This window comes from Pieris brassicae, chromosome 2 (assembly GCF_905147105.1).
Source record: "Pieris brassicae chromosome 2, ilPieBrab1.1, whole genome shotgun sequence".
NCBI lineage: Eukaryota > Metazoa > Arthropoda > Insecta > Lepidoptera > Pieridae > Pieris > Pieris brassicae.
Genome location: NC_059666.1, coordinates 1,858,182 through 1,885,494, shown reverse-complemented (window position 1 = coordinate 1,885,494; position 27,313 = coordinate 1,858,182). Strand labels below are relative to the sequence as shown.

General features: G+C 35.9%; 1 protein-coding gene across 1 annotated transcript in view; it reads right to left on the bottom strand.

Moving 5' to 3' along the window:
* LOC123720346 overlaps positions 1-27,313 on the bottom strand; it is a 112,019-nt gene that overhangs the window by 70,643 nt on the left and 14,063 nt on the right. The window contains exon 2 of the mRNA XM_045676910.1: positions 8,761-8,789. The gene's annotated coding sequence lies outside the window, so the exon portion shown is untranslated. The remainder of the gene's footprint in view (positions 1-8,760; positions 8,790-27,313) is intronic.

The window sequence follows — 27,313 nt, the reverse complement described above, 5'->3', positions numbered from 1 at the left end:
TAATTTGGTTGAAACACATGTATGATTAAGTCAAAATTATACAATATTTCTTCTTTAAGTACAAACAATTCACATTAATAAAACTTACACTAAATAAACTATACAAATCTTCAAAAGGCAAAAGCTTCTTTATTTTCTAACAGTTCAACAAAAGCACTTGATACAGAACATAAGCGTGGCGCTAAATTTTGTTGTTTTAGGCCTAAAGCGGCGACTAGCACATGTTCATCCAAACAATAGTTTACGATTGTCAGAAAAAATGAATAGTAAAACCTTTTTGGGTCGTAAAATTTGTTTATCCCACTTGTCGTGATGACTTGCACGTCAGATGGTTTGCTATCTTTTTATTTTTAATACAGGAGATGTTTTGACGTGAGTATTCTTTTATATAAATATAACCTTATTACTAAATACAAATATTATGCTCAGTAACTTAGTTTAGTTATAGATAGATATACAAGGGGTGTGACATAATGGTCTTACGAGGCTTATTTTTAATTTTTAGATTTTATAGCAAATACTAATCATTTGACATCGGTGCACAGACCGAGGACAATAAATACATGCACTCTTTCATACTTTTAAACCAAAGTATAAGAGAGAGGCCGTGATGCATTGCTGGCCTGACAAAAATACTTTCTTAATTAATAATTATTATATTGTTGTATTACAGAAAATCTAGGTTCATGATATAGGTATAGTTGAATAAATTGGCTATAAAACTCAACCAAATCATAATGACATTAATTATATTATAGTCAGTTTATTGAGTTCTAGTTTAAATTTACGTACGAATCATTTTTAGATTTCAATATTTCCCTTTAAAAGAACTTACCGAGTTCGCCGGGTCTTCTCGGTATAACCCACTAAAGTAAAAAGCTAATTTAAATAAGCTTTGCTTCGACTTTGATTACTGATATTGGATCTTTTCAACCGATCTTTTTGGTGTATAGTTACCCAAAAGCGTCCAGCGATTTTCAAATACTGTCTTTCTTGGTAGGTGATAAATAGATTTATTTGATGAAGTTAGGACTTGATAATGAGGTTCTGCCACTCTTTTTGTTTCGATTATATAAACCTACCTTCATCATTGTTTTGGGGGTGTTTGTTGAACTGAATTCATCAAAGACTACTACAAACAAAAAACTATGGCAATTGACATTTGTCGTTTGTTTCTTTTTTACACGCCAACTTGACATGCATGTCGATGATGTCTTTTATATACTAGTCGTTACAGTTCAGTTGTTAACTGTCAATACTGATTTCTAGTTCTATGAACGACAAGTGAATTTCGCTGAACCGAATACTCTATATATAAAGCTCCCCACAGGACTTGGTGTCGTTAAAGTTAACTATCATCGTAAAAATACTTAAGTTATCTGTGACACGAATGTTCTGTCCGTTATTTTGTGTATTGGTGTGTAAATTGTGCATAAATTGCTCTGATGCTGAGCTGTTCTGTGATGTTTATTAGGTAATTTAGAGGCAGCGAACAATAGGGAAATAGCGCTTACAGGTAATAATAAAGAAAATATTGCTGCGATATTATTTGACGCCATTTTATACTACACATTAAATACACAGCTTGCTTTGTACATACCTTAATTAATGTATGTATTACTTACTAGTCATGTATGAAAATAATCAAACTTAATAATATTCAAAATATATAAATCGAAACTAAACCAAATAACAACCCAATGGTATTGCAAGAATGCAGAAGAAAATGCATATCTATTTTTGTATTAAAATTTATCTCAATTAGTTGGCATTGAGTGTAATATACAAGAACAGCTGTAGCTAAGTTGTGAGTTTCGACATTCAAAATGGCATGGCAAGTAGTACCAATTTTGTAATTAAATTTACTTTAATTCGGTTAAGCAATCAAGGATTTAAGGAACAATTGGTTACTGACAAAGAATAAAGGCACATTTCGGAGATGGACTGGCAACGTTTAGCAGTCCGAGGAACACCATAATAATAATCAGTGGCACAACAACCTTTTTGGTCTAGATTTCTGTATGTTTTTCATATTCATTTTTATTATAATAGGCAAATACGTTATCAGCCTTCTGTGCATGACATACGCCGTCGAATTTTGAACGAACGAATTTTAAATGCCCAAGGAGTCACAGTCAAGCCGGTTTCCTCGCGATGTTTTACTTCACAGTTCCAGCGAATGTTAAATGCGCACATAGACATAGAGTCCATTGGTGCGTAGCCGGGAATCCTAAGACCCAGGAATGACAGTCGCACGCTGAAGCCACTAGGCCAACACTTCTTACCATAATAATATCAATATGTATTATACATATTATTATATGTGTTTAAATAAATAATTTAAGGAAAAACACCTTTATTTGAGCATATTTCCTAAATATTCATATAGTTGACAACTCAAAAATTATAAACCCAAGACATTCGTAACATAATAATAATATAACCATTACATTCCTCCGTTCTGTAACATCCCAGTCACATTCACGGATCACAATGACCCCAAACGAATTCTATAAAAATTTACAAGCACAAATCGCTTTATTGTGGCAAATTCGTCTATACCTTTGTCAACAGTCCCTATTTGTTGATTTGATGTGAATAGAGATTTCTTTAATCGGTGGAGTAGATTTGACCATCTGTCCCTTTAGTGTTAATATACGCTTCGTTAAACAATCTATAATAATTCAAATTGGTGTTGAACTTTTGAATTTTATTTGACTACTTGACTGATCAATTTTAAACGATTCCTTCAATTTAGATTAGTTATTTTATAAATATCAAATATTGGGCTTCAGCGTGCGACTTTCATCCCGTCGGTCGTAGGTTCGATCCTCGGCTGTGCACCAGACTTTCTATCTATGTGCGCATTTCAAGTTCGCTTGAACGGTAAAGGTATACATTGTGAGGAAATCAGCTTGCCGAGACTCAAATAGTCGACGGCGTGTATCAGGCACAGGTGGCTGATCACCTACTTGCCTGTTATATTAACAAATGATCATAAAACAGATATAGACATTTGAGGCCCAGTCTTAAAGGTTGTAGCGCCACTGATTTATATATATATATAACCTAGACAAACATGTCTTTAACTATCATTATAGTAAAATTATAATTATATATATTGTATAATGAATTAACATACATTATGTGCATATTAAAAAGGCCTACACATTTTAATATGCGTATAATAAATTCAATAATTAATATTAATGATAAATTGTCAATAAAATATAACATGCGTAATTTGTGTAATTAAGAGTAATTGACATGAATTTATTCAGTATTTAATGAAATCTGTAGTGATATTTAATTAGGTTCGCTTCATCGGCTTTATTACCGCAAATATTTAATGAAAATACGTGACAAGACTTTTGACTTTGACAAGCCCTTCTCAAGATATAGATAATTTTTATTCAATAATCCTTGAGATTTCAAAACCTAAAAAGCTCAGCGATTCGATGTTTTTTATACAACTGTTGTTATATCATTAAAATAAATATAATTATTTTGTTTTATTATCTTTAACTTGTATTAAGTTTTACGTACAATGTTTGGTATTGTATGTTTTTCTTTGATTGAAGTATTAATATTAAATTTCTGTTTTCTTTTTGTATATTAATGTGCTTACTTATGTTTTCTGATTCATATATATTGCTTATGTATGTTTTGGCTTTAAGTGTTTTGTTTTATAATATGACTGTTACCTAAGATTATTAATAAATGAATTTCTTAAAAATATATTGTCTAATTGAAATATATCCAATATTATTATTTTAGACCTTATATCATTTTTAAATAAAGACAAGCTGCTGTTAAGTCGCAAATTGTATAATATTTAATAAAATTCAGTCAGTCTGTCTTTATATTCTGTAAACCATAAAATGGCGGACAGATAAATAAATCCGTTATACTTTTTTATTTTACAGAATAATTTAACAAAATCTTTAGAAAACCCTTGTGGTTTGTATAAATGTAACCATAGGAACGCGACAAATACATATAAAAGTAGTGTTTAAACTTAAAGTAAGTTTAAACACTACTTTTATGTTAGTTAACGTTAGGTTGTCTAATAACTGACTGGGAAGTCCATTTATTAGCCGTGATAGCAAACACCTCAGCGTTCTCTCGGCGTATACGTTGTTTGCTATCGATGTACAGTACTCTATATACCTAGTCTATACTTAAAAAGGTGTTTCATTCATTATTTATACCCATAGTACAAAATAAGCAGGTCTAATAAAATCATATATAAGAATGTATCTGAGTAACGCCTATACGCCTAATCTATTCCTGTCCGAACCAGCTGTACGTAAACCACAAACCTTAAAACAAGTGGTCCAAGAGTTGAATAAAACATCACAAGCATATGGCGTACGAAAAAAAACAAATTTATAACACGTCAAATTCGGAGAAATGGTTTCCTCGGGATAGAGATGTTATTTTATATAAGAAATTAATTGTGCAGTCCTTAGGTGCATCTGCCGCGTCTATTGTCCGGTTTTTTTACTTTCAATGTGGGATATTTCGTGCAGTTTTGATTTTTATCTCCTGTTTAGAGACTAAAAAGTTTATATATTACTATTGTTGATGACATAAACAATTGTTTAGAAGTTTCTAAGTAATAAAGATTTGTATATTTAAGAATTTTCATTATAGATTGTTTCTTTGTAATAGGATATGTACGAAACATATATATTCTGTTATGAACTTTCATATGAATGTTGATTTTTTAAAAATATTATTGTTTAAAAAACGATATAGAGCGAATTATTTAAAAGTCAAAGACACCTCTGAAAGTCAAAATAAAAAATTAATACTAGTTGCCCTTACCGAAAGGTAGTTTCATATGGAAACGAATTGGCATGAAATTATGGAGTAGGTATTGAATAGTTTTTACAATAATTTGTATACATTGATGATAATTTACATATGTAAAGACCATGTACCTAAAATAAATTGAAAATAATACTATACTAAAATAAAAAAGGCGCTTGGTATTAAAAAAAAACAATGCAACAGTAAACTAAATGATTATGTTGATATATTTGCAGCAATATTTATTTTTGTAACAGCCATTACAATCAATTGTAATAACAAAACAATTATATCAAAAACACGTTTAGGGCCGAAATAGTAGCCATTTGATAATATCGATATATATTTATAATATAATGGAATCGTTGCGATTTAATTCTATTATGAACAATAAAATATAAATTTCACACAGGCTTCGTATGTAATGACCAATTAGTTCCGTAATATTTCATTTCAAATATTTCATCTGGATCATTCTGTAAGTATTAATAATGAACTAGAAAGCCAGCCTTCAATTACCATATAAAATGTAATCGTTTCCAAATGCAACTTCTTCGATAATCATCTAATCGGGAACTGTTGAATTTTTATTTTTATCCAATTTAATTCAACGGAATCTAACACCTACAGCCCTCTAAATAAAGTTGAATCTCCCGTAAAATAGAATAGCTTTAAACGTATCCTCGCATTATCTTAAAGAAGTTAATATAGGCCATTCCTAGCAAGTGTAAAGTCGAACGAAAATGAACCCAAACTCAATAGCACTGATACTTTGATACAAAATTTTCAACGACACACGTTCGATTCCAATCGTCAACTCCGGTGAATCGAATACCGTAACTTTGTAATCGAGATAGGAATGCAAAACGATCTCCACTTGTGACTTGACGAAAAAACACAATCAAGGAATAAAACTCGAACAAAGATAGTCATAAAACATTTGAAAAACTTAACAGCTTAATTACCTACATATGTTAAAGTCAGAACACGATTTATTTAGGCCCGTGCAACAATAAATTGTGGTAGAGACAATAAACTTATTCGCGGGACAGATAAAAAACGATTGAAGAAAACAAAGCGCATAATGAATTAAACAACATAATGAGCCGTCGATTTTGGGTCTCGGACTGGAAGTCACACACCTGCGGAGGAACCGAAATGTCTTCATTATATCGAGCGAACCCGAACAGGTGCATTTAGATTGAAAGACCGCTAGTTAAATGTATACTGCAATTCTGTTGTTATGAAGATCATATCACGTTGTAATTATAGAAGAGCGGCCAACGGTTTTGATGATTTAAAGCTGGTATACAACGTGGAGCTGGAAAACTTAAAAGAATTAACTAAAACGTGCGTTCGAATCAGGGTTTAATAGATTTTTCTTTAAAAGCACGCTCGTACGGTGATGGAAAATATGGTGACAAAATCGGCATGCCACGTACTCATAAATCGATGATAGAAGGTTCTTTACCAAAAATATGTACACCCTAATAGATTCAAAATAATAACGCATCATTAAATATTTGCTAACAAATCTATAAAGCCTCATTCCTTTTATCCTTCACAGTCATCAAGAAAATTCCCTACTAATAAGCTACAAGTTCCCCGCCACGATATCCCTTAAGGGACACACCAATCACTGACATCGCCGCTAAAGCACTAAAGAAACCCTCAAAATTTTAGAAGTTCCAGAGGGATTTTTAAAAAGTCGTCTCGGATTGCAGCTAACCCGCCGTATACACAAAGTCACGATCCCGGTAATTGTTTCGCTCGCTCCGTTGACAGGCACCCCGGGGACGCGCCGATTGGCGGGAATCTCGCAAGATGGCGTCCGACCTCGCCTGACCTATCCGTCAAGTGAAGACAGAACATCTGTTTTAGCATGTCTGCTTGGCAGTTAATAAACGTTCCATACACAAACTTTTGAATTTAGAATACGTTTTCGACGAACCGTTGACATATCTCGGTGGATTTATTTGGCATTTGTCTATGGATTCCCGGAAAGAGTATCCACTTAATTAAGTGATTTAGTTTGGAGCCCGAATGACATCTGTATAAAGACAAAGTTTTTTCGAATTCATTCTTGAACATATTTTTCATTCGATTTTTAAACTCAATAAAACTCTTTAATATTATTCTTTAAAAGTACTTTATGAGAGTTTCAGCGAATTAAACATCCATTAAGAATAAGTGACAGGGTGAAAAGGGATTGAGTGGGTCTCATGCTCAATCAACGTTATAAGAACAAATTATAGGACAGATTAAACTGAGTAAAGGGCTGAAACTCTCGGGTAACTGTTCGTTCGCAATTTCCGAAATACTCCAAGAAATATGCAGAGAAACTTTGATTGTACATCACTTGAGCTTGTTTACAACAGTCGTTAGCGTGTCGGACGATCATTCTGGAATTCTTCTATTTATTACCCCTTACATTGTTTACACTTTACGCAACTGCGTGGGAAATATGATTTATGCGAAAATTTTTGGTTAGTGATGAATATATTTATATTTTTACTTCACTTCTGTTTTTTTTTATTTCCACTTCTCCTGGAAGCGATTTTTGCACTAAGCCTTGTTGACGTGTTTATATATTTCATGATTTCAACGCTTCAATGATAAAACGCTTGATATAAGCTAAATTTTAACACAAAAAAGTAATAATTTCTTATTTAATTGAATAAAAATTAATTTTCCTTATGCACATTGACACATTGTCGTATTTTAAAATGTGGACTGTATATTACGATGTTGTCCAAGAAATGGTAACCATGGTAACGTGTAACGCACATCATATAAACATTGGTTTATATTTTTTTACTATAAATTTCAGGTATTATTAAACGCACACCAACACTGTGTGGAACCAGCTGCCCACTGAAGTATTTCCAAACCGATTCGGCTTTGTCCGAATTCGTGAGTCCTTGAAGAAATTAACGTACCAATCCTTAAAAGGCCTTCAAGGTACTTACGAGGCTTCTGGCAAGGTATCCATGGGCGGCTGTATTACAGGTGAGCCTCCTTTTACATTAAAATAAGCCTTATACCAGCCGATTTAAAAAAAAACACGAAGGTTCTGTATGCAAAGTGTAGCAATAAATTATCGTATTCATACAATGTGACGAGATATCCACAAATCATACTCGAAAAGTCGGAGCATCACAATATATTCTCATTTCTCACAATTGAAACGCAATGTGAATCATACGAAACGGAAATTTGTGTCCGTTACGCTGAAACAAAACTTCAATTCACTTGTCTTCTCTGAATGCAATGCCAAAAGGAAATTAATTGCACGATAAGCAGGATCAACAAATCGGAATATTACGGCATCTATATTCGTACTTTATGTTAGGCAACATACAGATGATACAGATGATATTTTTTCGTTTGCAGTATATCTTGTATACCATAAGTATTATTTCAGGGCTTTAGTGGTGTTATGAATAGTAACGAAGTGAATAAAAGTTTCGCGAGAATTATCACTTTATAAAATTAAATAATTATAAAAATAATCCAGAACTACAACCCTATATGGCATATTGGCTCCGATTGCATGCGTTTCTTGGAACATTTTTAGCTCATAGACTAGTGATCAGTCTTCTGTATTTATATATATATGTTTATAATTCCAGTCATGGGAATTATACAGTAATATGTAGTAATTTTCGATTCAGAACCTACAATACGATCATTTACGATTGAGCCATTAAATGAAAGTATCATGTCGTAAATACCTTTCATCTTCCCGTAATGACGCTCAAACAAAAACCATATTTTTATTACTTGCAAATATGGGAATGTTAACGTGAAATTTATTACCCCGAGGTAGAAATAAAGTGTGATAAAACGTAAAATTTTACGGTCTCGCCTTGCTTATTTTACGCTCATAAATTCTTCGGTAATATTTTTAGCGATAAACAAATTTTCGTAACAATTTGTACAAACCTTTTTAATGACTTCATCCAGGGTGATATCTGAAACAAAACATAGTTTGTAAGTAAATCTCGCAAAACGATCCTACGGGACGCCCACAAAAGGCAGTCATCGCAGCCCATGGACACCCATTTTTAGTAGGAGCGTTGAGGGAAGAGTATATGAGAGATAACACAATTGATCAATATATAGTATATATATTGAACAATTGTCGTATCTCTCAGGGAAGCCCCACCGCAAGTCGATTCCACAGTTCGTAAGGTCCCAAAAGAAAGTGTCTTGTAAACCGTACTGTGGAAGGCTCCCAGCCATCAAGGTGATTGAAATTTTGAAATGATACGGCTCGTACGATGTTGAAACGAGGCAGGAGGGATCCATAGTATTGTCTTTTGTTAACATAGATTTTACACATTAAGAAAACACTTTTTAAACGGATTGAAGCCATGTATTATTATTATAAACTTATAATTATTTCCATAATTTTAAATTTAAAACCCGTCATCTTTTAGTTGATATCAACTCCGGGGAAATAAATACAGATAACACAACTTTCTCTACAGCTGTGATAATTTTGACATTCAACACCTTTTGTCTTCAGTCACCGTGACCACGCACGCTGTAAAGCACGCGAAACGTCGGAAAAATTTAAATTTAAAATTATATATATAATTATAAGTTTATAATAGTAATACATAGCTTCAATCCGTTTAAAAAGTGTTTTCTTAAGGAGGGATCCACCCAAACAACTCTTCGGAACACTCACCATAGCACTCTTTTTTTTCGTAATCTTCATTACTGAAGGTCCTGTCTTGGAAAGAACTAACCGATACGTCGACATGCTGCTTCCATATCACTCAAACTTATCTCAGTGCATTGGGGATGTTCAGATTCAATTGTCTTAATTTGGTCAGACCAACGGGTAGGCGATCGACACCGCCTTCTCCTGCCATCACTTCTCCTTACCATTTCCAGCTTGTCGAGACTATTCAGTTTTAATGTCGTAAAAAATACATAATTGTTTCGGGAAATAGTTCATCTGCATGCCTTATACAATTTTCCAAAGCAACAGCAATACCGATTCCGATGTTCTTGTATGCAAGTTCCATGTACTCTCATTATCCGCGCTGGGAAATTCATTATTAACATCGGGAACGCTGTCTTTATAGCAATTGGAAGGTAGGCCCTGATACTTCAAAATAACGAAAGGTAATATAACTTGACCAACCCATCAGAATACTTACAGAGGGAGAGAGATACTTAGACACAATTTAACGTAGAAAAATCCATATTGAACAAACAGTTCCGAAGCGAGATCCAAAACTGAGTTTTCTTATCGTTTAACATTCTATCTTAGTTTGAGAACGTGCAAGTTTTACAGAGTTATATGTGTTGGTGGTCGTGTTTAACATTTCTTTTGCTATAAATTGAAATGAGGCAATCAGTGTTAATTTGAAAATACAGAAAGCAATCTAGAAACCAAATATATTAAAAGGAAAAAAATACATACATTATTCGTTATTTCCTAAGCTAACCGACTTAGGGTCCGTGAAGAAAAGAGCGCCCCGATATCTAAAAGGCTCACGAACTCTCTGGCCTTGAGAGTGTCCATGGGCGTTGGTATCACTTAACCTCAGATGAGCCCGATTGCCCCCTGTTCTATAAAAAAATACAAATAAAAGGGACTATAGTGTCTTTCTAAAATTTAGTTTGTGCATGAAAAGAAAGAAGAAGAGAAAGTTTGGGAAAAAATATGAATATGGGGGTAAATCTGACATACCGTTCAGTAAATACAAACAAATACTGATTATCTTTACGTTATGGAAAGTGTCTATAACTAAAAATGTGTGCGCCTGATACACGGTATTGAGTTTAAAACAGGCCGGTTGCCTCGTGACGTTTACCTTCACTAGCGCATACTAGTCTGTGAATAGTAGCACAGGCACAGCTATCATCAGACATCTCTCATTGAACTCTGATCAGATTAGAAAACTTGTGATGTATAACTTTATTAGTGATCCTGTCTGTGATAACAATAAAATACCTTCTCCAGACTAACTACATATTCTTTCAAGTTAACTTGAACATAATTCACAGCCCCTACATGGGGCCGAAAGCGTCCCCATCGCGTTCGGTCTCGTATCACCTCGCTCCAAGTTTTTCCGGCTCTATTTGCCTCATCTGCAACGACTCCAGGTTTGCCTGAGACGGCCACGCTTCCGCTTTCCTTGCTGGGTCCAATTAAGCCTTGGAAATGTGATTGGGATCACTTGGGAGGGTAACCTATCCATTTGCATTGCGTTGCTTGATCTGCTGGCTATATATAATAATTGATAAGCTATTAAATTAAGCTAATGCCTAATACACGCTTAGGTATATGTTTGTATGTTTTCTATTGTTAAAATAGAAAAAATAGTTAAAATAGTTAAAATATTTAAATCGTTAAAGATTATACAGCCTAATCAGACCAAGTTATGACAACATCTAACTTTATTCATAAAAAAAAATAACAACTTAACCAAGTGTAGTTAAGATCTTCACACACGTAACCATATTACTTTAATGATAAATTTTACAATAAAAATCTTAAAAATAACGCGATAGATCTTCTTCATCATAGACTTTTTCATCATCCACATCATTACCCATATAAAAACGTTCTATAATGATGCCACTTTCAAACCCTTCACGCGTTCATGTACCTGCGGGTTGCGCGAGCGCATCTCTCATCCCTTTCCCTCCCTCTGCCTTTGTATAGCCGTCTCTCGTAGATCTTCGCGGCGCTCTGAGCAAACAACATACGCTCAGAATTAAGCAATTATGGTTAATTTCGAATCCCCATGGCCGGTCGTGTCGGCGAGAGAATGTGTTATTTTGAATTGTAATTTGTGAGAAGGCATCCGCCGAGCAGCTGTAAATTATACACTAGATATAGGTAATTTTTAAATGGAATATTAGGGTACTACTGGGAGTGTTACGCTTGACTTTACTGTTAGGAATTGGACGAAGAGTTGGAAAGTGGGAAATCGGGTTTTAATTATATTCAACACCTCCCAAGATACGTTTAATGCGTATAAAGCCTCGAAGATTAGTATCTGAAATGGAAATAAGCAGGCCATATTGCAAGGTGTACAGAAAAAAGTTTCTGGGGAGAAATGGTCGTAGGCAATTGCCGCGCACCACCACTATGTAGAACCAGCTGCTAAAGTATTTCCCAATCACTTCGACTTAGGGTCCTTCAAGAAAAAAGCGTACTAATTTTAAGGCCGGGAGTGCAATGCGAGCCCTTGGGCATTGAGAATGTCCAAGAGCGGCGGTATGACTTAACATCAGATGAGCCTCGTGCCCATGTGCCCCTTGTTCTATAAAATAAACATAACTAATGTAGACTAAGTGTATGATAACAATACCAATTAATATGTAATTTTAACAGATTCCAATTCAAGGGTTTATTCTGTGGTTTAGTGGTTTTATTATAATCTCTGGCCCTGAAATTAAGAATTTCTTTAATAGTATGAAACTATAGAATTACTATATAAATACTTTTTGGGATAATTCAATCATTTAAGAGTTACCGAACACAACTAGTGTTTATTAATTACACCTTTATTTTCTACCTGTCATATTTTTGATAAAATCATTAGGTTACACTCGTCAACTGGTGCTATTTGTGGTGACATGTCGAACTTGAATTCGTGTATGCGGTGATGTTAGTTATTTTTGACTATGTATTTGCGTGTTGTTACCACGAGAATGTAAGTGCGTGCTCCTATTTCACCATGCCTCCTGCTGATGTCATGTGGAACATGGTGTGACGGTTGCAGCTCCTTACAAACGTTGTGTAATACAAAAAAAAACTTGACGACTAAAAAGAGTGGCGGAGAGTTTATTGCCAGTTCTTCTCTTCCGTTCTACGCCCTTGATTTGGGAACTGGCAGTGATTGTAAAATTAGAAGCATTTAATGTATGTAATGTATATTTCTTTTTTATTGACGTTCATAAGTGTACATTGTGTTATCTATATGAATAAATGATTTTTGACTTTGAGGTTTTTTTTACAAAACCGAGCTGTCAAATCGAATATTTGTGAAAACAATTATGTAAGACAAAGTGATTAATTCGTGGTCAGTTTGACACCAGACACCCACTAGCGACCCAGGTAATACGATTGGACGTTTCCATATAAATTAAAACACGGGCGGAGTCTATTGGTATAATTAAAAAGCTTAGATCATTATCAAGCTCATGGTAGAATAAATGATGGTGCATATTGGCTTGTTAAAGGAAATTTCGTATATTATGAAGTCATTTGAACTGTGCAAATATTATGAATTTTCGTGTTTATAGCATATTATGAAGCTGGTTCTAAACAAATTTTATTGTATTTTTAGAGAAGTTTGTTTAAATTATATGCCCTAAGGAATGCATTCTGGTTTTTATGCACTTGTATATACAACTTAAAACTTACTTTCATTTAGTTTAATGTAGTGTAAACTCAATTTCCGCACTTAGACGCTCATTTGGTCCGTTGTGCGCAGTCCTGGCTAATTAAGTCCACCCAGTTTCTTCCAGTAATTCACTTCAATATATAAAATCTGATTTTTGCATCTGATTCTATGAGAATTTATATATAGATAAGTCACAAAACATAATTTGTACAGTAAAAAACACAATTTTGTGAATACATACACTAAAAATTCTTGTGCCATGTCGACAAACCAGCCAGGTTTCCGGCGAGTAATTGTAAATAGGCCGGTTTCAAATAAGTTTTTAATGAACATTGTTTTTCTGTGAATGTATTGAGGGGAGCGCACAATGCACGAATAATAAAAACGAGGAATTAAAAATTAATGTTTAATTTCTCTTTTGTACGTCAAATTTACGACGTGCCGATGTTATTATGTACTCGAAATTTCTTTGTAAACTTTACAGAGATCAGAAAATTATGATTTCGATAACTTAAGTATAAACGAGATGTTTAAACTTAGGTTTTTATTTTTATAGAACACAGGGCAAATGGGCAGTAGGCTCCCGTGATGTTAAGTGATACCGCCCATGGACACTCACAGTGCCACTGGTTCGGAAATACTTCAGTGGGCAGCTGCATATAATCTTCTTCTTTTTGGACATCACAGGAGGTTGGCCGTTAGTCTCGTGAAGCGTGTCTTGTCAAGATACTGTCGTCTGTTGCGAAGTCATCATTTTTTCCTGCTACCAATACGCCACTTACCCTGGTTTTTACGTATTATAAATCATTAAAAGAGGTGGTGCGTCGCTGGCCTTTCTAGAATTGATACGGATGTCGAGGTGATACGGATGGTATTTTGTATTCTGCCTTGACATCCAAGTCAAGTCAAAATTATTTATACATTTAGGTAACACAATGGTACACGAACGTTAATAAAGAAATACATACATTTACATTTACTACCAGATCTCAAATCAAGGGCGTAGGGCGTACTCAACTTTCCGTTATTAAATGTTCTCTATACGTTATATTCATAAAAAAATATTATGAAATAAACTATTCAGCGCCTTTACAATTTAATTTAATACCATCATTGTAAAAACTGTATCAAATGGGCAAGATACTTTTTTGATAACGTATTTCTTAGTTGGAAATCAAACCCAGGTGATCAGGGTATAAATCATAATCTTATCTTTACAAGTCTTAATTTAATATTCCTTCCGTAACTTCTTAGTGTTAAATTTAACATCGAAATTCTTTAGTAAATAGATGTTTATAAATTGCCATTATTAAACCACTTTAAACAGTTGTTTGTTAGCAACGTAACACCGCCACGTCGAACTAATGAGTGAAGTCACTTCACTTAACATTAAGTAATGTGGTTTGGGTTACATACTCTTATCATGTCGACTAATTATCACTGTCATGTATACTGTCGCGGTTTACAAGTGAGTTCGAAATTCAAATAGTTTATAAGTACTGTACCTACAGCCTGGAAAATCACGGTTATTTTTACGATTTTTTTATTTCATTATAGGCTCATGCGGATACGAGAATTCTAGTATTGGTAAGTAATGATTGCCCCGATAGAATGCGAGACACTGTAGGAGATAGCCGAGGAGGGTTTGGTGGGTACTCCCCACCCATTATCTGAATTGTAGATACTCTGGTGTGGGTCCCACATACCCGTGCAGACAGGGGTAGCCTGGGAAATGTATTTGCGCCTCGGTTTTTAAAAAATGTAACGGTTATTATCATATTATCCACATGGACAGTAGATAAATAGTTTTTACGTATTATAAATCATTAAAAGAGGTGGTGCGTCGCTGGCCTATCTAGACAGTAGATAAAAAAATCTACTATGCCTTGCTTCTGGCCCTAGTCTGAACTAATTCACTTAATTAGAGGATAATTGAATTCAAACCTATGACAAGCGGTAGACTTCTTTAACACTTAAATTTGTCCCTAAATGCTGGGAAATTTTATTAAACCGTACGCTGTTGTTTAGCGTTTTAAAGGCCGGCAACGCATTCGCGAGCCCTCTGGCATTTAGAGTCCATGGACGGCGGTATGACTTAACATCAGGCGAGCCTCCTGCCCGTTTTCTACAAAAAAAAAACTTTAATATTTCAATGTGATTACGGCTTGACACACGGTAATAGTGGATGCGAATTTCGGAGTGCTAAGTTAACGCTTTGTCACTAATAGAGCTTTTGCATATTAATTGGCGAGATAATATTAAAGCTCCATCTAGGTGAACGGAATTTCAAAGTACGCGGTTCCTAGTGTTCTAAGCTCTTGCCTACGAATGATTAATAAATTAGTGTTTTCTTTGTCATTTTGAAAGTATTTCAACATTCACAGTGTTCGTTCAAAATCCTTTTTATTTTTCTTAAATCATACATTTATACTAGACACGTGTTGGCATAATGGCTTCAGTGTAGGACCTATTTTCCCGAAATAATACGTTCGAATCACGGTTGTGTGCCATTGGTTTTTTCTTTCTCCATGTAGTTAGCACTTCCTGCAAGAAATATCGTGAGGAAACTGCCACATTTTAAACTCAAACATTTATGTTGTATAATAAATAATTACAGAGCCAGATTCAGTCAAACGCCGAGACACATTAGGAGTCGTAGCGCCACTGAATTATTTAATACATTCAAATATATATCAACGATTTCCGCAATTTTACAATCTGAATCAGTGCTGAACAATCAGGCTATTGGTATTTCCACTGGGTTAAATCCGATAGTTTACTTAATTCATATATATTTATCTTGTACTTAGGGTTCTTCAAGAAATGCGTACCGATTCTTAAAAGACCAACGCACTCGCGAGCCATCTGGCATGGAGTGTCCATGGGCGGTATCACTGAACATCAGAAGAGCCTCCTGGCGTTTGCGTTTGTTTTATAAATAAACAAAATAATCAAGCTAATAACACTGTTTTCTCGAGAGTATCTTTTTACCATGAAAGCGAAAAACAGTTTATCAGAAAGACTCGAAAGCGTTTTTTAAAGGAGTGCTTATTAAACTCGCTATTAAAATGAAATGCTTTAGTTTCATGGCAGTACTCCACAAGTATTTTTTATTTATTTAACAAATTAACCTTCCACTACAGATTAGTTCAATGCTGTAACTAGTTGCATTTATCACATTACAAAACAATACATACACATCATTAAACAGTACAAAAGTACTATTTCTTAGAAGACCTTTGTCAGTACAATCAACGGACAATCAAAAATGTATGTTCTATGCAGTGCATTAATTATTTTCATACATTGTATCGTGTGTATTTTTTTTAATGTAATAGCAGGCAAACGGGCAAGAGGCTCACCTGATGTGAAGCGATACCGCTGCCCATGGACACTCACATTACCAGAAGGCTCGCAAGTACGTTGCCGGCCTTTCAAGAATTGGTACGCTCTTTTCTTGAAGGACCCTAAGTCGAATTGGTTCGGAAATACTTCAGTGGGCAGCTGGTTCCACATAGTGGTGGTGCGCGGCAAAAACTGCCTTAGAAAACGCTCAGTTGTGGAACGACGGACGTCGAGGTGATACGGATGGTATTTTGTATTTTGCCTTGACGTCCGATAATGAAACTCAGCTGCGGGTATTAGACCGAACAACTCTTCTGAACACTCCCCATGGTAGATGCGGTAGAAGATGCAGAGGGACCCAACATCTCTACGCAACGCCAAGGGATCAAGCCGCACGGAAAGTGATTGGTCGTCGACGATTCGAACCGCTCTTCGTTGAATACGGTCTAGTGGAAGGAGCTGGTACTGGGGAGCTCCCGCCCAGAGGTGAGAACAGTATTCCATGTGGGGCCGAATTTGCGCTTTATAGAGTTGCAAGCGGTGGCCCGGAGTGAAGTACCGTCTCGCCTTGCTGAGCACACCAAGCTTTTTGGAGGCTAATTTAGCCTTTCCTTCCAAATGACCGCGAAACTGGACGTTATTCGATATGTCAACGCTCAATATTCCGATGTTAGCTGAGGCTTTAAGGAGAGTGCCTTCAAAGAGGGGAGTAGCGACAAAGGGAGTTTTTTTAGCGGAAAACGCGCATACTTGTGTCTTCTTGGGGTTAAATTGGACTAGATTTAGTCTACCCCAGTCCGAGACTCCATGTAAAAGAGTTTCGACTTCAGACACAAGTTTGTTCCGGCACTCATCAACAACAGCCCGAGAAATACCTGCCCGGCCCGTGTAAAAAGTATCCAGTGCTATCGTCCGCATAGCAATGAAGGTTGCTAAGTTGCAACATATCATTAATATGCAGAATAAACAGGGTCGGGGATAGGACACAGCCTTGTGGGACACCAGCATTGACGGGTTTAAGGTCGGAGCATGCTCCGTCGATGACGACCTTAATGCTCCGATCAGCGAGAAAGCTGGAAATCCAGTTGCATAATTTCTCGGGGAGCCCATAGGCTGGAAGCTTCGAGAGCAGTGCTCTATGCCACACCCGATCGAAGGCTTTCGCTTTGTCCAAACTTACCGCCAGCGCCTCCCCCTTGGACTCAATTGCCTCTGCCCACCTATGTGTACAAGGAGGTCACCAGCTGAGCGACCACGACGAAAGCCGTACTGAGATTCGCTAATCAGCTGGCTGCCCTCTAGATACCTCAAAAGCTGGCCGTTAATAATGGTTTCCATTATTTTGGAGAACAAGGAGGTTATTGCGATTGGGCGATAGTTGGACGGATCAGAGCGATCGCCTTTTTTAGGGATAGGATGTATCAAAGCTGTTATCCTCCCTATGCAGTGGTGGAATAGAGGGCTGACAGAAATTCCCTTGGACAGCTTTGGCAAGAGACCAGAAGGCTCGAGTTCCCGAAGGAAGGTGGCCCAATTTCTCACCATAACTGGCAATATGCTCTGACTTTGCCTTAGCGATTTCCCGTTTGAAGGACCTAGAGGCTGAATTGTATGCTTTTTTACGTTCGCCGATAGCCGCATCACAGGATGTCGTTGCTTCTGCCCAGGCTTTAAAGCATTCACGCTTACGGCGCAAAGCCTCTTTGCACGAACGCCTAAACCAAGGCTGGGACTTGCCACCGACCGGCACCGCAGAGAATGGAATAAAAAGTTCCATGCCCTGCAGGACCACATCAGCGACAGAGTCAGCGACGGCATCCGGAGTACTCAACGAAAAGCAAATGGGCCCCCAAGGGTAGGACGCAAAAAAAGACCGCATCCCGTCCCAATCTGCTGACTTATAGTGCCACGCACGGCGACAGCCCGCAAAGCTAGGCCGTAACGGGCGCGTGAGCGGCATAATGCTCCGTACCACACAATGATCTGATGAACCCAATGGCGGGTCAACAGAGACTTGGTAGGTCTCCGGATGTGAAGTCAGCAGAAGATCCAACAAAGAAGGTTTATGACCATCCACATCTGGTATTCGCGTAATCGCAGGGACCATTTGCGTCAAGTCGTAGGCTAAAGCAAAGTCGTGAAAGGATCTTCCCGCGTTATCGGTAGTTTCAGAGCCGAGCCAATCGGCATGGTGGGCGTTAAAATCGTCAAGTATCACGATTTCAGCGGTAGGAATCCTTTCGAGCAGGGAATCTGTAGCCATTTGGATGTGCTCAATGAGTCGGTCAGTTTCGGTATTTCCGCTATGGGACCTATACAGGCATGCGTAGAACCGCGGATGGTCATCGCAGTCTACGCGCAGCCAGAGGTTAGATAGGTCCCTTCCTTCAAGCGTCCCGAGGTGACGAGAACAGATATCCTCTCGGACGTACGCGCAAACTCCAGCCCGCGGCACAAATGAATGTTCCAATTTGTACCCCGGGTAGGAGAGGTACGAAGTATCAGCCGGGGAGGAAATCTGAGTCTCGGTAAGAAAGAGCAAGACCGGCTTCGCAGTCTCTAAATGATAGTGGACAGCGTGGATGTTGGAGTTGAGCCCCCTAATATTTGTGAAGTCCACGGCGAGTGTGGATGGGGGTGCCTTTGTTGGATTGCTCCGTTTGCCCCGAGACCGATATTTTTTTTTCAAAGAGCGCAGAATTGCCCCCCCCAGAATACGAAGGGCAGCCTGTGCATCCACCACCGGGTGCTGAGTGTCCCGGTGGTGGACGCCCAGAGGGGGATTCTCCACCGCAAGCGCGTGTGGTACCCCCCTGGGGTAGATTCTGATTCTTCTGCACCTTCATATTTCTTGTAGAGGGGGGGGGGATGGGCTCCGGGAATCTTCCTCACCGCACGAAACGCGAGTACAAGAAGGCGAACCTTTTGTATCACTTTACGCCGGTTTTCTGAAAGACAGTGGTACTGCCCCGGTCGTGCCTGCCCGTTTGGCTGAAGCCAGGAGGCAACAGCATGGCACTCCCACTAGGAAGGGATTGACTAATTGCGCTGGTGAAATAACCTCTGTCACAGATTATTTCACCAGTGAGCGATGGGGTCGTCACGTCCCGACGCCAAAAAGTATGTAGGCAATGTCTTTGGTAAAGTAAATATTGAACAAAAAACGCTATTTAGATGTTGTAGTAGAAGTTAAATATGGAATAAGACGCATTAGTCAATAATAACGTAAAGGAAATGCGATCGTTAATAATTTATGGCTATCTTTATGTTTTCCCGGTTTACTTGTAAACTGCTCAACTGTGCTTCATACATTTACTTCCTGTCAAAGTGGACTACATAGCACATTTGAAAAGAGAAGCAATGAAAAAATAGAGCTAATATATAAAGCGATACTAGTAAACATCATACAGAAATCATAATAAAAAATATTTAATATTTATCCCTAATAAGCAGAAATATTAAATACAACACAAAATTTCACAAGAAGACAAATAAAAAATTCTATGCTTATTTACCCGTATGTGTGGATCATGCGCCGACCCTAAGCTGAACTGACATGTAAGCAGTAATAACTGGTAGAAAAAAATATAGGTTTATCATTATTATTCCTGTAATGATATGTAATGTAAAGTCTTGGTTCATAGAACTTGTGTTAACACATTCTGATCGGTCAGGTGATCTTGTAAGGTCGGCAATTTACCAATCTAGTCGAGTGTAGTCTATTGCTGGTACTCTTAAGCATTTAGCATTTAATAAGAGTATAGTGAAATTGATATAATCTCTTAATATGTTATAGTTTACAAAACACAGGACATATATACTACATGTAGTATACCGGATACCACTTCGTGGTAATAGGCGTCCTGTGATAAAAATAGTGGAATCTTGGGGAGAAAAAATATTTTTTTATAAACCATTTGCACATATGTTAAAAATTATAAAAAAAAAATACATTAATTTTGCGTTGATTATCGTTGATGTATAAAATCACAAGTCGAGACGCTTAGACCATTATTCAAGAACGAAAATAACTCAATTACCATGTAGAATAATGAAGACATAATGTATGCGATGTTAAACCTTGAGCAAACTATCCCGCTCCATAAATTATAATCAACGAGACAATCAAATTAAAAAATAAAAATCCTCATGCAGAAACCATCGCAGATTGGAATTAAGTCATCACTACTCAACGATACAGCTAGAGGCTTTCAAACTTTGCTGAATATTGTATATCGGTCAAGACTGTAAAAGGCAAACTACGTTTTTTATACAGAATTGGCCACAGTCCCATCTGATGTTAAGTAATATGTTGCCTATTGGAAGACATGCATGTCCAGGAGATATCTATTTGAATCTCCTTACATGAACATATTAAATTTCGGTCTTTTGCCAAAATAGCAATTGCCTGGGCCTTCGACTTAATATTTTTTAAATTAAATGGCCGTCGCCATTCTGGCCGAGCTACGCTCGCCAAAACAGCCCGAGCTGAGCTGTAAAGGCCCTTAAGGCCAACAGCAAGATTCCTTCTTCAAAAAAAAAAAAAATATTTTTTAAAGAATTCTTAACATTTGTATAACTAAAATTATGTTTTAAAATCTCATTTAAGTTTGAGAAACGACGTTAAAAGTGCATACGAGTTATGGTATGTTAATCTACAACACGTGATTAAAGCACAAGCAAAAGTGAGACTTAAATACAGGCCCATAGAGTCAGTCGAACTTGTCTACTTAAGTAAATGTTAATAGCGGAAAAAATCGCGTCGTCATCCCGTCAACGGCTAGCCGTGACGAATGGCGGCGTAGACTATAATTCCTTTACATTATTCAAAAACCAACATTTAAAAAACGAACAATCAACCAAACAGATCGGATCGTGACAACTTTGCTACTGGCCTGATGTCTTATTAAAAAAAGGTTTTATTTAGTTTTAGACAATTCGTGTTTTTCAAATTTAGACCGTCAGTAACCGATTTTGTTTTCATGTCCCGTGTTAGTTTTGGAGATTTTTTGTTTGCACTTTTAGCTGTTGCAAAAATACCGGAACTAAATGTTTGTCTATAACGGTTCGTTTGATAAAAAGGTTATTCGAGTGATAAAAACGTTAGAAAGTCCATCCAATTTGAAGGCATTGCACATAGAACAAATTAATGAATTTTGTTACGAACTTTTCTATACCTGATATTTTAGAGTAAAGGGCAAACGAACTACAAAAAAAAGCGATACATTTTATATTTTATTTCATTTTAATTTTATTATAAAAGGCTCAAATAGGTACATAGTAGCTGATACCTTTACTTATAAAATGTATAATATAATAATAAATACTACGTTAATACTTTGATTTTTAAGCACATAAATTATCACGCAAAGTAGATGGCGATTAATAAGCTGTTTCTTAACTTTGAAGCCGTCGTATATATTAGTAAGCTTTTACTCCTTTACATTTTAAGTCAAATTATATAAAGTCAAAAATTTTGATATATCGGTATCGTAGCTACAAGTTTTTGTATCTTATCCATTTCGGTGGTACCTACCTACCTAACTAAAAATTACCATTTATAAATACTTTGTTATAAAGTTTTATCGGACATACAAAGTTAAAGCTTAAAGCCGTTATTAGGTAACGACTACTTAAATCAATTAGTTGTTATTTATTAGTTAACCATTAAGTTGAATCTGATGCTAAAATAAGATAAATTTTAATATAAAAAAAACGTTGTATACCGCAAATTTTACATAATTTACGTAATTGCACTACATCTACAGACTGTAGGTTTTGCTCAAAATAAGCACAATATTATTATTTACGGAATTTTAATCCACCATTAGAAATAATATACGTCTCTGAGTACGACTGTAAGACCATAAATTAAGTTGCCAGGTATGTACAAAACAGATTGAGTTGTAACTTTTTCTGTTCGTACGATCTCAAGGGTCATTAAATCGTTTTGTTTCGCCTTGAGAGGCTTTTATTTGTATTTTTTCTGCTTCTCAGAAGGTTTAAGTTATTTTTAATGTTTATATTACCTTTACTGGTGTCCTGTAATTGTCGGTAAGGAGATTGTTTCCTCAAATTGATTCCTTGGAACATGTGTGGAGTGTTTTACTTATGATCATTATAATATTTTTTGGTCATTCAGACAACAAACATAGTTACGATACACCTTCCATAACGTCACGTTTCCTTACCCTCAGGTGAGCCTTTAGTAAGGGAAAGGCATGGAGGCTACTACAGTGACGAATCGAATGATCCTATCTGTTTTCATGTATTACCTCAGTATCGGCTCGTTAATTCGATAGTTACTTTTAATTCAATATTTTTTTCAGATTTATAAAATTATGTAGCGTTCAGTCCCGGCGTCGGATGGACATTTAAGTTATTAAAATCGTCATAGACGATGTCTTCTATAAAGCTGTTGTCATCAATTTACTCTACGTCAGTCTCCACAGCGCACGCGATATTTAGGATTTTTGTTGGTTTTTATAACTGATAACTTTTTCGTTTCTATATCCGATGTTCATCAGGCATAATGTAGCATTATAATGTTGACAGATTTTTTTTATCAGTCTAGTAGTTTAGGAGCCTATTTAATCGCATATATGACAGAGATTTACTGGACCTATATATCTTCTTTTAGCCTTAATTTCACTTAAATGCTTTATTTTATAATAGATCAAAAGCCATTTTGGTCTATGACAAATTTATCAACGCGTTTCGATACTTAATTGACGAAAACAATTTATCAAAATTAAATTTAGTACAAACATTGACGTGCCCACAAAATAAACACTTTGCAAATGCAAATCAATTTATATCGCCACAAACAATGCTAAAAACCGCTACGCAAGTGCTGTGCCAATATCACTCTCGTTTTGGCTTTTCAAATGATAATTTAATTTTCAAATTAGAAATAGATTTTTAAACTGACATTTCTTTATCGGCGTTGTAAAAAAATGTACCGTCACATTCTTCGGTTACGCGTTACATTGTTCCGTTACGCGTCACATTTTTCCGTTACGCGCCATCTTTTTCTTGTCCCTACGACGGTTGATTCAATTACTATGATAGTAATAATTCTATTACAATTAATGAAATTCTGTAACAATCTTAGTAGTAATAAGGTAAAATGAAGTAATTGTATTATTTGTATTCATGTATATGATAATAAAAGTCGTTTGTTGAACTTAATCTTATGTAACTTTATTTAACCAATTTCTGTAAAGTTGCATATAGTAGATCATTTTTCGAAAAATAAGGTCATAAAGAAGTTTCACTTCTTACACTAGTACACGCACATATTTTTTTAAACAGTGTTAGCTATCAGACTATCGATAAATATCAATAACCTAGATGTGACTTTCTTGCAGTGTAGTAGTTACAACGTGCGACTTTCATCTCGAGGTCATAGAATTGTCTATGTTCTCATTTAACACTCGCTGGTATAGTAAAGAAAAACATAATAAAAAAACCGGCATGCTTAGACCTAGACCCAAAAAGAAACACAAGGAAGTCACAGAATATTGATCACCAACTTGTTTATAGGATTCCTAACAGATTCAGAATTACGGAGCGCAGACCCAAAAGGATGTAGCTTAGTAACTTTCTGACATCAAAGAATACCTATTACGGAATACATTTTTACGTGAGATCCCCTGGGCAAATGTGGCGCTCAGCCTTATTTCTTGTCACAGGTTTAATAGGACTACTGTATCTGTGCGTCTAGATTAATACAAAATATTTATTAATTTGCCAGTGCAAAAATACCTTTAAACCAATCTATGCCTATGTGACAACATAATCTCCGCAAAGGTGGTGAGTAATAATATGGTTAATCAGAAATTAATAATCAGTTTAAAGGGATATAAAAATAATATCGCGTTTTCCACAACTAAGCGTTTTTTAGGCAGTTTGCCGCGCACCACCGCTATTTGGAGGCGACAACCCACTAAAGTATTTCTGAACCAAATTGAAAATAGGCTTCAAGTGTACCAATACTTAAACGGCCGGCAATCGACTAGCGAGCCTTCTAGAAATGTAACGCCCATAGACACTCCAATGGCGTCGGTATCACATCACTTAACATCAGATAACCCTTCTGCCCCTTTACTCCCAGTTATATATTTAAAAAACAAATGAATGTCTAGAAGTAAAATGAGTACTAGTTTCAAGTTAATATTAAGCTGTCGATAGTCTATCAAGGCAGAGTAATATGATTAAAACATCAAAAGGAAAACAAAAACAAGGCACGGTTGAAGGCAGCCTGCGGGTGTAAGGTATATAATAATTATTATTATACTCAAAAGAGCCGCCACGCACACAGTAGAAACCACAAGACACGCACACATACAACAATCGTGAACAAAAGCTCGGTTTTTCAACGCACACATCGATACTTTTATTCGCATGTACAAGCACACATGCTGCGCAGGAACATCATAATTACGAGGCCCACTGGCGTGCGTCGAGTTGTAACGAGCTTAACAAAATGGCGGTTAATTTTGTTCTTTTAATAGTTTATAAGAGGAACAAACGAATTTTACAAAATAAATATAATTGTCTGCTACGATTGACATGTTCACTTACGTATTTTTGGGGCCTAACCCATGTTTTTGGTTTTAAATGCTAAGGGCCAAATGATATTCACCAGCGGTTACGGCTGAGAGAGAGAAATTAGGTACTTTGTTTCATGGTGATGACTTTAATTTTGATAGACAACAAATTTTTATTCAAAAAACAAGCCGGAGTGAAACCACTAAAAAGGTTTAAATTCGAATTCCCAAAATTCTTCTTTTTCGACTTACACCTGAGGTGTATACACGTGCAATACACGTACAGATCCCCATATTCACGCAACTTAAGCAGATTATCACAATATTTTATTTAAAATAAAAACATAACAAACTGTGAAACTATTTAAGGAATCAAAAGAAATACCAAAGTTTATTATCATCACACGTGTTCACGTTTATTCGCATGAGCATTATTAAAAGTTTACGTCTAATGCGTTTCTCCAATTGATCAAAATGTTTCTATTGTGAGTTCGTAGCCATGTAAAGATAACAGTTTCGAACCGACTTAAATGTTTTATCGCGTACGTGATCAAAGCGTGACGGATCTGATAAGTAACATTAATTAAAATAATTCTAGATTAGATCCTTTTCAATTAAGTTGTTAACGAATGAATAAGACATTAAAATGCATAGTTATAGTTATGGATGGATGGGTATAAGGAGCCGGTTTATTTAAATTTAATTAGAATTTTAATAAAATGTATGTATAATTATGGGTTTGCTCGCTTCTTCCACGCTACAACCTTAAGCACTGTGGGTCTAACAACGTAGAAATAATGTATTATTGCGTTGTAATTACGAACCTATAAAAGTTACCTAAGCAAAATCCATAAAAATATCAATACGAATATATGTGTCTGGCCCGTTGAGGGTCACGGGTCTTCGGTGTAAAGTAATTTATAAATACCCTCAGTTTCGTGATTCATAAAATAAATAATTGGAACGATGATAAAGGTATATTATTTATTTTGTTTTATTTTTAAAGAGTTTACGCCTGCGCGGTATTTCATATGTACTTTAAAGTTTTTACTTATATAACAACATGCACCAAAAAGCGACAAGAGAAGAAACCCCGGTAGACCGAGCTGTCGAGCTGCCGAGGACGGCACTTGCAAGCCTTCTGGCAATATGAGTGTCCATGGGCGGCAGTACCTATAACTCAACATCAGATGAGCCTCCTACCCGATTGTCTCCTGTTAAATTAAATACCTAAAAGACGTCTAAACAATAGACGCAAGAAGCACAAAATATATAGCGATAGCAATATATACTTGCGGAGACTAAGGCCCATAGTCATTGATGATGATGATATTATATACAATAATACATTTGAAAAGGCATAATTGCCACACATTACTTCTCAATACCTATATAATTCACCAAAGCCACTTCCCGTCATCGCTACTATTAGCCCTTTAAAAGCAGGCAACTTATCAACTAGGTTATTATTAAAGAGGTTTATTCGTAGAAGTTCCACAGAGTATAAATTAAATTAGAATGTTAACTATGTTTTCCTGTCTCAACGAACACAGTCGCCCGAGCTCGTCTCTACACGTTGTAATTTTTAAAAGGCTCGATCGATTTTGATGAAATTTTTAGTATGTGATCGAGAATCGTTTTACAATTAGATAATATTTATTAAATTGCTTTATTCGAGGTTATTTTAGATTTACAATTGGATGTTTTTTCACTTTTCTTATCGATTAGTTGTTTTTTATATATATATTGACGTGTATACGTCCGCTAGTATATTATAAATTAATAACGTGTCGTAAAATTAGTGATTTGCTAAAGAATTGTTTTATGTTAAATTATTCAAATTTAGAACTATAGTCTTATTTGAATGTAATAAAACGACATTTGCCCTTTTACCGAACTTGCATATTTAACGTAATAACAACAAAGACGTCAAATACAAAAAAGTCCAAACAATGGCCCTAATCATGGTAGGCTTGAAGCGTATGTTAATGAAGCTTCATTAATTTGGGCATTTCTTACAGTAGCAGGAAACATTTAAATATGAGTTAGTAAGTGATTAATATTTATTACCCTGTGCGAGCTAACTTGCGTAAGTATTATAGAATTGTAAATTTTCATGAATAATTTGGATAGCACTGAAAATGAAAATTTAAATGGGTTGAACTAAGTGCATTTTAAAATATTGCTGAATTTGAATGAAAATCACAGTATTTACAAGGCAAT